Source organism: Puma concolor, chromosome B1 (genome assembly GCF_028749965.1).
Source record: "Puma concolor isolate L17-30 chromosome B1, mPumCon1.1.hap2, whole genome shotgun sequence".
In the NCBI taxonomy this organism is placed as follows: domain Eukaryota; kingdom Metazoa; phylum Chordata; class Mammalia; order Carnivora; family Felidae; genus Puma; species Puma concolor.
The window spans coordinates 26511940-26526372 of NC_141670.1; the positions used below are offsets into that span (position 1 = coordinate 26511940).

Below are 14433 nucleotides of genomic sequence, written 5' to 3' on the forward strand. Positions count from 1 at the left end.
TTCTCTGTTTCTTTTTACCAAATATTGCAAGAGCATGACTAAGAGAAAGCTAAAGAGATATGATTTCACTAGACTTTTGAAAAGTGTGGCTTGAGATTTCATTTACTGGATTTTTTTTTCTTCCCTGCTCCCTCCCTTTCTTTCCTTCTTTCCTTTTTTATCTTTTGTGGCGGTGGTGGTTTTTGTTATCTTGATTTGGTTCTGGTTTAGGTTTGTCCTGGCAACATTTGAAGATCACACTCATTTGTTGATAGAACAACAAAATTTACGGCCCAGGAAGATCTGGGCAGTGAACTGGGGAAAGAAAGCAGCGGTCTACAGATGAAGGGATCGAATTCTTCCCTTGGCCATGCTACGGATTTGCTCTATGACATGTATTAAGCTTTGGAGCCCCTCTGGACTTCGTGTACAAAATCAGATGGTGGAAACTGATTCTCTTCCAGATCTTTCTTGACTTCAGCATTCTATGATTTGAAAACCAGATTGTCACAAACATCTAAAAACACTTCCGCAAACCTGTAAGAAAGGGATTTTGAGAAAAATGGCAGGTTAACTGTACATTTCCAGACCTTCCAATCTCCCACCTCCTCGCTAAGGCCGCCCAACAACTGAGAAAAGTATGACGTGACAGCAGGTGTCCATGGCTGGGGCATCATCTTTTTAATGCTTTAAAATACAGACAGATTGTGCTCACTTCGGCAGCACATATCCTAAAATTGGACCGACACAGAGAAGATTAGAGTGGCCCCTGCACAAGGATGACACACAAGTTTGTGAAGCCTTTCATATTTTTTACGTATACACAATGGAATACTGCTCAGCGATGAAAAATAACGAAATCTTGTCATTTGCAACAATGTGGATGGAACTAGAGTGTATTCTGCTAAGCAAAATAAGTCAGAGGAAGACAGATATCATATGATTTCACTCCTATATGGAATTTGAGAAACAAAACAGATGAACATAGGGGAAGGGAAGGAGAAGTAAGATAAACACAGAGAGGAAGGCAAACCATAAGAGACTTAAATACAGAGAACAAACTGAGGGTTGATGGGGGTGGGAGGTGGGTTAAATGGGTGATGGGCATTAAGGAGGACACTTGTTGGGATGAGTACTGGGCGTCATATGTAAGAGATAAATCACTGGGTCCTACTCCTGAAGCCAATACCACACTGTACGTTAACTAACTTGCATATAAAATAAAATAAAATAAAATAAAATAAAATAAAATAAAATAAAATAAAATAAAATAAAATAAAAGACAGGGATCTTCCCACCACAAAAACAGCAAAGTCCCCCCTCCACTGTCAGACTAATTCGCCAACTCATTCACCATTTCCTGCCAGTTCACCACTTGCCATGGTTTTTAACAGCCTGACTTTGGTCCTGCCCACGAGCGGGCAGGAAGTGAGGCAGGGCGGGCAGGCTGCCTAAGAACAGGTGGTTTCTTTTGAAGTAGAACCAGCAGACAAGACCGGGGAAAATTTTAATAAGTACATAAAAATAACGTTGGAGATGTAATTGGAGCCAAAAGAAGACTTTCAGAAGTTCAAATTCTGATTTACAAATTTAAATGTATTTAAATATATTTTTATTTTGGAGAGAGAGCCAGAGAGGGGCAGAGAGAGAGGGAGACAGAGAATCCCAAGCAGGTTCCCTGCTTTCCATCCAATCTCTGCGCAAAGTGTGAGAGAGGGAGGCAGAGATTGGATGTGGGGCTGGATCGAAAGACCCTGAGGTCATGACCTAAAGTGAAATCAAGAGCCAGACACTCAACCAACTGAGCCACCCAGGTGCCCCTGATTTACAAACTTAGAAATTCAGCAGACATGGGGCATCCAGGGGGCTCAGTTAAGCATCCAACTCCTGATTCAGCTCAGGTCATGATCTCAGGTCCGGGGGTTCGAGCCCCACATGTGGCTCTGAGCTGACAGTGTGGAGCTTGCTTAGGATTTTCTCTCTCTCCCTCTCTCTTTTTCCCTTCCCTACTCATACTCTGTTTCTCTCTCTCTCTCTCTCAAAATAAATAAATAAACATGAAAAAAGTATGTAAACAGCAGACATGAGAAGTACAGTGGTCAATGCTGAGAGCCGAACTGGGATTTGGGGAGAAGAAAGGGAAAAAGTAGCTGAGTACATTGAACAAAATACAAAGTAACAGAAAATATGAATGAAGAGATAAGAATGAACTGGCCTAGAGATTTATTATGTGAATAATAGAGTTTCCGAGGGAGAAAAAGCACTGGATGGAGAAAAAGTAATGCTTGTATAAGCATATAAGAAAACTTCCCTAAGCCAGAGAGAGACTATTTTCTGTTACAAGGTGCTCGCCAATTCCCAGGCAAAATGAGAACAGACATATATCTGGCCATACATCATTGAAATTTCTGAACCCTGAGAATGGAGAAAACACATTTCAGACAGACAAAACGGTGCATAAAAAGAGAATCTAGGCTAGCACCAAATGTCTCATTTGCAGGCTTGGGGTAGAAAAGGGCTGTGATCTGGGAACTGTGCACAGAGGCATACATTCAGATGTGAGGGCAAAAGAGGGGTATTTTGGGTTGTTCAAGAATTCAGAAATATATCACCCTCATTCCATTACCAAGGAAACTACACGACACTCCAATAAAAGGAAAAATTAATTCAATTCTAAGACTTCACAACAGGGGGGGGAAAGTAAAAATACCAAAAAATTGTGACAAGCATACATATACCTACAAAATGTATAATTTAAATTGATAAGGCATAATGCAAATGAGTACAAACAATATATATTGTTGTGCCCTCTCTCTCTCTTCCTTCCTTCTCTTTTCTTCAAGCATGTATTTATATCAATATGAACTGATAGACTCTTACTTTACCCTTTTTGTTATAATCCAACACTACTTTAAAAAAATCTTCTTGCTCAAATTGTTCTTACGTGTGTACAGGAAGGAAGGAGGGAGGGAGGAAGGGAGAACCAAGAAAGAATTCAAGTACCTTTCAGTAACACAGCATTTGCCTATATTGCCTCATTTGGGGGCATTGGTGGGGGGCCAACAATTGAAAATAAATCTTGAGGGGCACCTGTGTGGCTTAGTCAGTTAAGCCTCCAATTTAGGCTCAGGGCATGATCTCGCGGTCTGTGAGTTCCAGCCCCACATCCGGCTCTGTGCCGACAGCTCGGAGCCTGGAGCCTGCTTCGGATTCTGTGTCTCCCTCTCTCTCTGACCCTCCCCCACTCACGCTCTGTCTCTCACTCCTTCACAAATAAATAAACATTAAAAAATAAATTAATTAAAAAAAGAAAAGAAATCCTGAACGCTTTTTAACGATTTGCTTACTTTAGCAGCATGGACAAAGTAATTCTGAAACTACCGTAGCTGTATGGGAACTGAGGAAATGACTACACCTGCTGATATTGTTGGAAGCTAGTTCTCACGGTGGAGGAAGGACACACAAATCTGACTCCCGCTGCCAAATCTGAGATGATTCAAGCATCAAAATAATTAAGTAAGGGGGCGCCTGGGTGGCGCAGTCGGTTAAGCGTCCGACTTCAGCCAGGTCACGATCTCGCGGTCCGTGAGTTCGAGCCCCGCGTCGGGCTCTGGGCTGATGGCTCAGAGCCTGGAGCCTGTTTCCGATTCTGTGTCTCCCTCTCTCTCTGCCCCTCCCCCGTTCATGCTGTGTCTCTCTCTGCCCCAAAAATAAATAAACGTTGAAAAAAAAAATTAAAAAAAAATAATAATTAAGTACGGTACTGAATTACAAGCCATTGAAAACCTAGGGATTAATCAGTCTGTGCCCATAGATTAGGTAGATAGATAGATAGATAGATAGATAGATAGATAAGATAGAATTAGGGCTCTCCTTCCAGCTGAATGTCAAGTGCTCACTGGTAAATGTGTAGGGCGTGATAGAGCTGGAAAAATCGCTACTTTGCGAACAGCATGAGGAATGACTGGATCGGGCAAGAATCACCAGTGGATGATAAATCTAGGGGGGAGTTTCGATCGGCAGCAGGAGGGCTGCATGACAATAAGGTATATCACTCCAGACTGCTTATTAGTTGCAAGGGAGAGAAAGGAAAACCATAATGATAGAGTGGAGAATCAGTCAACAGCCTGCGTAGGTGATCAAAATTCACATCAGCAGTGGAGGGCAGGTAGCTGTTGTGTGAGGGCACACAAGGTAAACTGAGGAAGACACAGCTCACTTGTTGAGAATGAGATGAGGGCGCGTGACCTGAATCAATCATGACTGAATAATCAGAAAAGCACAGAACAGCATGATAACAATAGAAACAACATCATATATTTTTAAATGTCAGGGGAAACTGTACTCTTATAAAACGTGAATCTCTTCCAAAGAAGACACCCAGATGGCCAACAGACACATGAAAAGATGCTGAACATCACTCGTCGTCAAGGAAATACAAATCAAAACCACAGTGAGGTGTCACCTCACACCTGTCAGAATGGTTAAAACCAAAAACCCCAGAAGCAAGTGTTGGCTAGGATGTGGAGCAAAGGGAACCTTCGTGCCCTGTTGGTGGGAATGCAAACCAGTGCAGCCACTGTGGAAAACAATATGGAGGATTCCTCAAAAAATTAAAAATAGAATTACAATATGATCCTGTAATCCATTATTGGGTGTTTACCCAAAGAAAATGAAAACACGAATCCCAAAAGACATATGCACCCCTATGTTTACTGTAGAATTATTTACAATAGCCAAGGCATGGAAGCAACCCAAGTGCCCATCTGTAAGTAAATGGATAAGGAGGAGGCTGTATATATATATATATATATATATATATATATATATATATGCACACACACATACACACACACACATATATATACACATACATACATATAGGAATATTACTCAGCCATGAAAAAGAATGACATCTTGCCATTTGCAACAACAGGGATGGACCTAGAAGGTATATAGTTGAGTGAAATAAGTCAGACAGAGAAAGACAAATATCATAAAATTTCACACATGTGTGGAATTTAAGAAGTAAAACAAATGAACAAAGGTAAAACAACATAAACAAAAAAACCCCAGACTCAAATACAAAGAACAAACTGGTCGTTACCAGAGGGGAGGTGGGTGGGGGGATGGATAAAATAGGTGAAGGGAATTAAGAGCACATTTGTCATGATGAGCACTGAGTAATGTATACAATTGTTGAAATTGATATAACCCTGAACATTAATTACCCTTCAATTTAAAAAATGTGAATGCCATAAAATACCAAGTAAGGCTGTAGAGATTTCCAGACCAAAAGAGGCTAAAGAGGCACAACCAAAAGTGACACTTAGCCTCAGACATGGCCTTTCCCTGGAGGGTGGGACTGCCATAAAAAGCATTATTAGGTCAACAGACAAAAATATTAACTCTACATTAAATTAAATTATTATAACAAAATGTCTGAAATTATAATTATACTATGGAAATTGTAAGAGAATATCACTCTTCTTAGGAAGTACACACAAAGTGTTTAGGGATAAGAGTAGCTATTCGGGGGGGGGGGGCACTGGGTGGCTCAGTCAGTTAAGCGTCTGACTTTGGCTCAGGTGGTGATCTCACAGTTCATGAGTTTGAGCCCCACATCAGGCTCTGTGCTGACAGCTCGGAGCCTGGAGCCTGCTTTGGATTCTGTGACTCCCTCTCTCTCTGCCCCTCCCACACTTGCACTCTGTCTCTCTCTGACTCTCAAAAATAAATAAATGTAGGGGCGCCTGGGTGGCGCAGTCGGTTGAGCGTCCGACTTCAGCCAGGTCATGATCTCGCGGTCCGTGAGTTCCAGCCCCGCGTCAGGCTCTGGGCTGATGGCTCGGAGCCTGGAGCCTGTTTCCGATTTTGTGTCTCCCTCTCTCTCTGCCCCTCCCCCGTTCATGCTCTGTCTATCTCTGTCCCAAAAATAAATAAAAACGTTGAAAAAAAAAATTAAAAAAAAAATAAATAAATGTAAAAATAATTTTTTAAGAGTAGATATAAGGGTATATATGTAACTTACCCTGAAAAGATATAATTACATCTGTGTGTGTGTGTGTGTGTGTGTGCATAGAAAGTAAATAGAGGTTAGAGGAAATTGGGGTAAAATGTTAATAGGTAAGTCTGACAAAGAGCATTGTAGATGTCCTTTGTACTAGTTTTGTTTTTCTAATCGTATAATTGTTTTCAAAAAAAGTCAGCGTAAAGAATCCACAACGACGAATTCTAATTTTATCAACAAGATATAAGGGTTAGGAATGGGAGAATGAATACATAAGAAAGCAAAACTATTCCTAATGTCCCAGTTAGGTTGGTAGGGAGGACAAGAATGATGTTAAACCTTTAGAGGGTCAAGGGGACTCTGTGATTCCAGTACACTGATGGAGATTTCCAACTTTAAGGAGGAGGCAAAACATAGAGCTATATAGTAAAAGTGTATCCCTTTTGACAAAGCAGGGCGGGGAAAAGAACTTAAAAAATGAATGTCTTGATTAACCCAGATGAAATGTGAAAAGAGGAAAAGCATGAACAACAATATATTTAATAAATGGTTAAATATAAAGTAAGAAGGAAGGTAGGAAATCATACTATCAGAATGGATGTGAAGGGGTTGAAATCCAGTATCAGATGATAGGACTCTCAGACTGGGTTAAGAAATAATATCAAGCCATATGCTCTTTACAAAACACATATTTTAAATTCTTCCTGGAAAATTTGAAAATTAAGGGACAGGTAAATATAAATCAGGCATATGCAAACCAAATAGTATCCAGCGAAAGGAAATTCAAAAGCAATCATTTTGATATTGGCTGTAGGAGAGCCACACGGGTTTGCAAACGATGAGGGATCATTTTAACCCTCTCCATCTTCTGTCTACACTTTGGAAGGATGGCATTGTTTCCTTAGCAACCCACTTGAAAGGGAGAGCTTGCTCCCCCATGAATAACATCAACGATGGCTGTCACAGGCCATAATTTGGAAGCTCTCTCTTTAAATGTCGAACTTAACCTAATGAGGTCCTATTCCTGAAGACATTCGGATTTTTTTTTTTTTTTTTAACAGAAAGAAATACAAATGCCTGATTTAGGGGGAATTTGTACTAGTGAACTCATATCTTCATTCACGCTGAAGAACAGATAAGATGGCGTCAAATGATGGTGAATCCACTAACATTACGGATGCTAAAAACTTCCAGGTATTCTTTGTTAAGTCGCTACAAAGTGAGTAGTGGACCCCCTACGGACAGTCCCAGGAAAGGCTTTGTGGACGAACTTCTTTCTCCACGCCTGAGTTTCTGCTGCCACCTACAGTCCAGTCTGGGCACAACACTTTGCCCTTCGTGCTATTTTTCACAGTTGCCACAAGATCCCTTAAACATTGTATTTGCTGACTCTTGCACAATGGGTATGGTCTGTATCCAGGCCAGGACCTGCAGACATACATCTACATGTCAGGGAGAAAAATGATACAATTAATTCGTACCAGGAACAGCTTCCCTTGAGAGGCCCTGAGATGATCTCTGAGTCACACATGCCAACAGTAACATTCTCACCCAGGAAATTCCACTTCGTCAACGCTCACCCCTGCTTCTCCCCTCCTGGATTAGCCGGAGGTTGAGATGAGGCCCCACCCAGCCCACACCGTCACTCCAGTGGAAATAAGAATGATAATATTCACAAGAAACACCAGCATTTCTTTCACGCTTCCTGTGTGCCAAGGCACCTTGCCTGTGTATGACCCCATTTATTCTTCATGATACGGTAAGAGAGTCATTCTTATCCCCCCCCCCCCTTTTTTATGGACGGGGAAACAAATCAAGGCTCAGAAAAATCAAGTTGCTTGTCCAAAAAACTAATAGAATTAACAAGTAGTAAGCCCCAGGTTTAAACCCAAATCTGTGGTTCGAAGTCAACAATTCTCAGGGTTCCTGGGTGGCTCAGTTGGTTAAGCGTCCGACTCTTGATTTTGGCTCAGGTTATGATCTCAGGGTCTTGAATTCGAGTCCCACGTTGAGCTCTGTGCTGGCAGCGTGGAGCCTGCTTGGGATTCTCTCTCTCTCCTGTCTCTGCCCCTCCCCACCTCCCTCTCTCTCTCTCAAAATAAATAAATAAACTTTAAAAACAACTCTTTACACAATGTCATGCTTGATTTGCTCAAGCATACGGGAAGATCACCCCCACAGGTATCTTTTGGGAGTGCCCCATTCCCAAAAACTCTAGAGCAACTGAGCACATGAAATTGCTAAGTTCTTGAAAAGTCAAATGAGTAAAATGGCCATATTAGGTGAGCACGCTAGCTTCAGTGAGCTGTTCACCTGGTAAAAGAGATTGCCGCACCTCCCTTCCTTCCTCCCTTCCTTCCTCCCTTCCTCCCTTCCTTCCTCCCTTCCTTCCTCCCTTCCTTCCTCCCTTCCTTCCTTCCTCCCTTCCTTCCTTCCTTCCTTCCTTCCTTCCTTCCTTCCTTCCTTCCTTCCTTCCTCCCCCCCATTCATTCATGTCAACAGGTCCCTGGAGCTGTGTGGGCCACATAAACAAACCAAACTACGATACAATGTAGTAGTTTCACCAACAGGGGTGCTCGGGGCACACAGGGCACAGTATGATGCACCCATCATCTGCCCACATTCATCTCCAGTCAATTACTGCTTTTCCTTCTTCACATACCTTCTTCATGAAAACTGAGACTTCCTCAAACTACAAACAACGTATCCAAGGATGAGGCAAACCTTTCTTTTCATTGCTATTGGTTTCAGTTTACATTTTTCTTAACTTTTTCCACTTAAATTCTCTAACTTGAAATGTGTTCATTTGATCACATCACACATCATCAAGGGAATTTTCAGAGCAGTTTTTCCTTTGCTTGGCTTTACCCTATCTTCTCCCTCCCCTGTGCTCCTCAGGACGGTCCCCATTTGTCAGGGTAACACGTATTACAAATATTACATTTCTGCTCCGTGTTTATATATTCATGTGTGGACATATAAACACCTATGCATTGGGGGGAAAGAAAAGCCAAGAAAAAAAAGATTTTTTCTGTGCATACCTATAACATGTTCAAAGTTATTGTTTGGTTGTTACCTTTCACCCGTTTGGTATCCATACACTCTCTCAGCTGGAAGGTTCCAGAACCCACCTGATTCAACTCCTGCCTGATGAGTGACTCTACCTCAGATTATTCTCCCCTTAAAGATCTTCCAGACCAAAGGCTCAGTTGTGACCCTGGGCAGATGAAAAAATATTTCTGTTTTGTCTTCTGGGGGCAGATACAATGTTCTCTTACATGTAAGTAACACCTTTCCCCACTTGATTTAAAACCATTTTACAGAGTATGTATTTGTTAGATACTCTGTTTCTCAAATCCTTAAAAGTTATGTGAGAAAACAAAACCTGCCCTAAAGGAGTAAGTACTGATGATACCAGGGGGAATTTAAGGAATGGTAAGAAAACAGACTCTAAAGTCTCACCAAGTGCTCTCAAGCCCCAGCCCGGCAGCCGCAGGCTGTGTGGCATTGGGCAAGCCAGTTCCCCTCTCTGCGCCTCTGTGCAAACATTACAAACTTTTTGTTTTAATTATTGAGATGATATATGCAAAGCATTTAGCAAAAGCCAAGACTTTGGCATTAGTGATAGATTTTTTAAATTAATTAATTTATTTATTTATTGGGTGGGAGTTGGTAGAATTGTACTTTAATGTGTCTCTGTTCACTAGCAGAACAGGAATTTTCCAATGGTACTTATATTTTCCTGAATGAAATGATTTATTTGCTTATTAAAGTTATAATTCTGTAAGCCACATAAGATTCCAAGATTAAAAAGTCCTAAGGATATACCACACATTGATAAACTATAGGTTTATTTAATTTATTTTTTCTAATTTTATTTTTTATTTTTTAAAACTTACATCCAAATTAGTTAGCATATAGTGCAACAATGATTTCAGGAGTAGATTCCTTAGTGCCCCTTACCCATTTGCCCATCCCCCCTCGTACAACCTCTCCAGTAACCCTCTGTTCTCCATATTTATGAGTCTCTTCTGTTTTGTCCCCCTGCCTATTTTTATATTGTTTTTGTTTCCTTTCCCTTATGATCATCTGTTTTGTCTCTTAAAGTCCTCATATGAATGAACTCATATGATTTTTCTTTTCTCTGACTAATTTCACTTAGCATAATACCCTCTAGTTCCATCCACATAGTTGCAAATGGCAAGATTTCATTCTTTTTGATTGCCAAGTAATACTCCATTGTATATATACACCACATCTTCTTTATCCATTCATCCATCGATGGACATTTGGGCTCTTTCCATTCTTTGGCTGTTGTTGATAGTGCTGCTATAAACATGGGGGTGCATGTGTCCCTTCAAAACCGCACACCTGTATCCCGTGGATAAATGCTTAGTAGTGCAATTGCTGGGTCGTAGGGTAGTTCTATTTTTAGTTGTTTGAGGAACCTCCATACTGTTTTCCAGAGTGGCTGCCCCAGCTTGCATTCCCACCAACAATGCAAAAGAGATCCTCTTTCTCCGCATCCTCACCAACATCTGTTGTTGCCTGAGTTGTTCATGTTAGCCATTCTGACAGGGGTAAGGTGATATCTCATGGTGGTTTTGATTTGTATTTCCCTAATGATGAGTGATGTTGAGCATTTTTTCATGTGTCAGTTGGCCATCTGGATGTCTTCTTTAGAGTAGTGTCTATTCATGTCTTTTGCCCATTTCTTCACTGGATTATTGTTTTTTTGGGTGTTGAGTTTGATGAGTTCTTTATAGATTTTGGATACTAACCCTTTATCTGATATGTCATTTGCAAATATCTTCTCCCATTCTGTCAGTTGCCTTTTAGTTTTGATGATTGTTTCCTTTGCTGTGCAGAAGCTTTTTATTTTGATGAGGTCCCAGTAGTTCATTTTTGCTTTTGTTTCCCTTGCCTCCAGAGACGTGTTGAGTAAGAAGTTGCTGTGGCCAAGATCAAAGAGGTTTTTGCCTGCTTTCTCCTTGAGGATTTTGATGGCTTCCTGTCTTACATTGAGGTCTTTCATCCATTTTGAGTTTATTTTTGTGTATGGGGTAAGCAAGTGGTCCAGGTTCATTCTTCGGCATGTTGCTGTCCAGTTTTCCCAGAACCACTTGCTGAAGAGACTGTCTTTATTCCATTGGATATTCTTTCCTGTTTGGTCAAAGATTAGTTGGCCATAGGTTTGTGGGTCCATTTCTGGGTTCTCTATTCCATTCCATTGATCTGAGTGTCTGTTCTTGTGCCAGTACCCTGCTGTCTTGATGATTCTTTGTAGTATAGCTTGAAGTCCGGGATTGTGATGCCTCCTGCTTTGGTTTTCTTTTTCAAGATTGCTTTGGCTATTTGGGGTCTTTTCTGGTTCCATACGAATTTTAGGATTATTTGTTCTAGCTCTGTGAAGAATGCTGATGTTATTTTGATAGGGATCACGTTGAATATGTAGATTCCTTTGGGTAGTACCAACATTTTAACAATATTTGTTCTTCCTATGCAGGAACATGGAATCATTTTCCATTTTTTTTGTGTCTTCTTCAATTACTTTCATAAGCTTTCTATAGTTTTCAGTGTATAGATTTTTCACCTCTGGTTAGATTTATTCCTAGGTATTTTAAGGTTTTTTTGTGCAACTGTGAATGGGATTGATTCCTTGATTTCTCTTTGTCATTTCATTGTTGGTGTATAGGAATGCAACCGATTTCTGTGCGTTGATTTTATATCCTGCAACTTTGCTTAATTCGTGAATCAATTCTAGCAGTTTTTTGGTGGAATCTTTTGGGTTTTCCTTACAGAGTATCATGTCATCTGCTAAGAGTCAAAGTGTGACCTCCTCCTGGCCAATTTGGATGCCTTTTATTTCTTTGTGTTGTCTGATTGCAGAGGCTAAGACTTCCAATACTGTTGAATAACAGTGGCGAGAGTGGACATCCCTGTCTCATTCCTGACCTTAGGGGGAAAGCTCTCAGTTTTTCCCCGTTGAAGATGATATTAGCGCTGGGTCGTTCATATATGGCTTTTATGATCTTGAGGTATGCTCCTTCTATCCCTACTTTCTTGAGGGTTTTTTTTATCAAGAAAGGATGCTGTATTTTGTTAAATGCTTTCTCTGCATCTGTTGAGAGGATCATGTAGTTCTTTTCCTTTATTTTATGATGAATCACATTAATTATTTTGCAGATATTGAACCAGCCCTGCATCCCAGGTGTAAATCCCGCTTGGTCGTGGTGAAAAATTTTTTTAATGTATTGTTGGATCTGGTTGGCAAATATCTTGTTGAGGATTTTTACATCCATGTTCATCAGGGAAATTGGTCTATCGTTCTCCTTTTTAGTGGGGTCTCTGTCTGGTTTTGGAATCAAGGTAATGCTGGCTTCATAGAAAGAGTTTGGAGGGGCGCCTGGGTGGCGCAGTCGGTTAAGCGTCCGACTTCAGCCAGGTCACGATCTCGCGGTCCGGGAGTTCGAGCCCCGCGTCGGGCTCTGGGCTGATGGCTCGGAGCCTGGAGCCTGTTTCCGATTCTGTGTCTCCCTCTCTCTCTGCCCCTCCCCCGTTCATGCTCTGTCTCTCTCTGTCCCAAAAATAAATAAACGTTGAAAAAAAAATTTAAAAAAAAAAAAAAAAAAAAAAGAAAGAGTTTGGAAGTTTTCCTTCTGTTTCTATTTTTTTGGTACAGTTTCAAGAGAATAGGTGTTAACTCTTTCTTAAATGTTTGGTAGAATTCCCCTGGAAAGCCATCTGGCCCTGGACTCTAGTTTTTTGGCAGATTTTTGATTACTAATTCGATTTCCTTACTGGTTATCGGTCTGTTCAAATTTTCTATTTCTTCCTGTTTCAGTTTTGGTAGTGTATATGTTTCCAGGAATTTGTCCATTTCTTCCAGATTGCCCATTTTATTGGCATATAATTGCTCATAATATTCTCTTGTTTTTATTTCTGCTGTGTTGGTTGTGATCTCTCCTCTTTCATTCTTGATTTTATTTCTTTGGGTCCTTTCCTTTTTCTTTTTGATTAAACTGGCTAGTGGTTTATCAATTTTGTTAATTCTTTCAAAGAACCAGCTTCTGGTTTCATTGATCTGTTCTGTTTTTTTTGTTTTTTGTTTTTTGTGTTTTTTTGTTTGCTTGTTTGTTTGTTTTGGTTTCGATAGCATTAATTTCTGCTCTAATCCTTATCATTTCCTGTCTTCTGCTGGTTTGGGGTTTTATTTGCTGTTCTTTTTCCGGCTCCTTAAGGCGTAAGGTTAGGTTGTGTATCCGAGATCTTTCTTCCTTCTTTAGGAAGGCCTGGATTGCTATATATTTTCCTCTTATGACCGCCTTTGCTGCATCCCAGAGGTTTTGTGTTGTGGTGTTATCATTTTCATTGACTTTCATATACTTTTTATTTTCCTCTTTAATTGCTTGGTTAGCCCATTCATTCTTTAGTAGGATGTGCTTCAGTCTCCAAGTATTTGTTACCTTTCCAAATTTTTTCTTTTGGTTGATTTCGAGTTTCATAGCGTTGTGGTCTGAAAATATGCACGGTATGATCTCAATCTTTTTGAACTTGCTGAGGGCTGATTTGTGTCCCAGTATATGGTCTATTCTGGAGAACGTTCCATGTGCACTGGAGAAGAATGTATATTCTTCTGCTTTAGGATGAAATGTTCTGAATATATCTGTGAAGTCCATCTGGTCCAGTGTGTCATTCAAAGCCATTGTTTCTTTGTTGATTTTTTGATTAGATGATCTGTCCATTGCTGTGAATGGGGTGTTGAAGTCTCCTACTATTATGGTATTACGATTGATGAGTTTCTTTATGTTTGTGATTAATTGATTTATATATTTGGGTGCTCCCACATTTGGCGCATAAATGTTTACAATTGTTAGGTCTTCTTGGTGGATAGACCCTTGATTATGATATAATGCCCTTCTGCATCTCTTGATACAGCCTTCATTTTAAAGTCTAGATTGTCTGATGTAAGTATGGCTACTCCAGCTTTCCTCTGTTGATCATTAGCATGATAGATGGTTCTCCATCCCTTTATTCTCAATCTGAAGGTGTCTTTAGGTCTAAAGTGGGTCTCTTGTAAACAGCATATAGATGCATCTTGTTTTCTTATCCATTCTCTTACCCCATGTCTTTTGATTGTACCATTGAGTCCATTGACGTTTAGAGTGAGTACTGAAAGATATGAATTCATTGCCATTATGATGCTTATAGAGTTGGAGTTCTGGTGGTGTTCTCTGGTCCTTTCTAATCTTTGTTGTTTTTGGTATATATATTTTCATCTTTTCTCCCCTCAGAGAGTCCCCTTTAAAATTTCTTGCAGGGCTGGTTTAGTGGTCACAACCTCCTTTAATTTTTGTTTGTCTGGGAAACTTTTTATCTCTCCTATTTTGAATGACAGGCCTGCTGGATAAAGAATTCTTGGCTCCATATTTTTCTGATTCAGC

At 40.4% G+C, this 14433-nt stretch overlaps 1 non-coding gene across 1 annotated transcript; it reads left to right on the forward strand.

Moving 5' to 3' along the window:
* The first annotated feature begins 686 nt into the window (after positions 1-686).
* Positions 687-793, forward strand: LOC112870071 (U6 spliceosomal RNA). The gene has a single exon (XR_003224462.1). It is a non-coding gene; the product is annotated as a U6 spliceosomal RNA (small nuclear RNA).
* Positions 794-14433: the final 13640 nt, after the last annotated feature.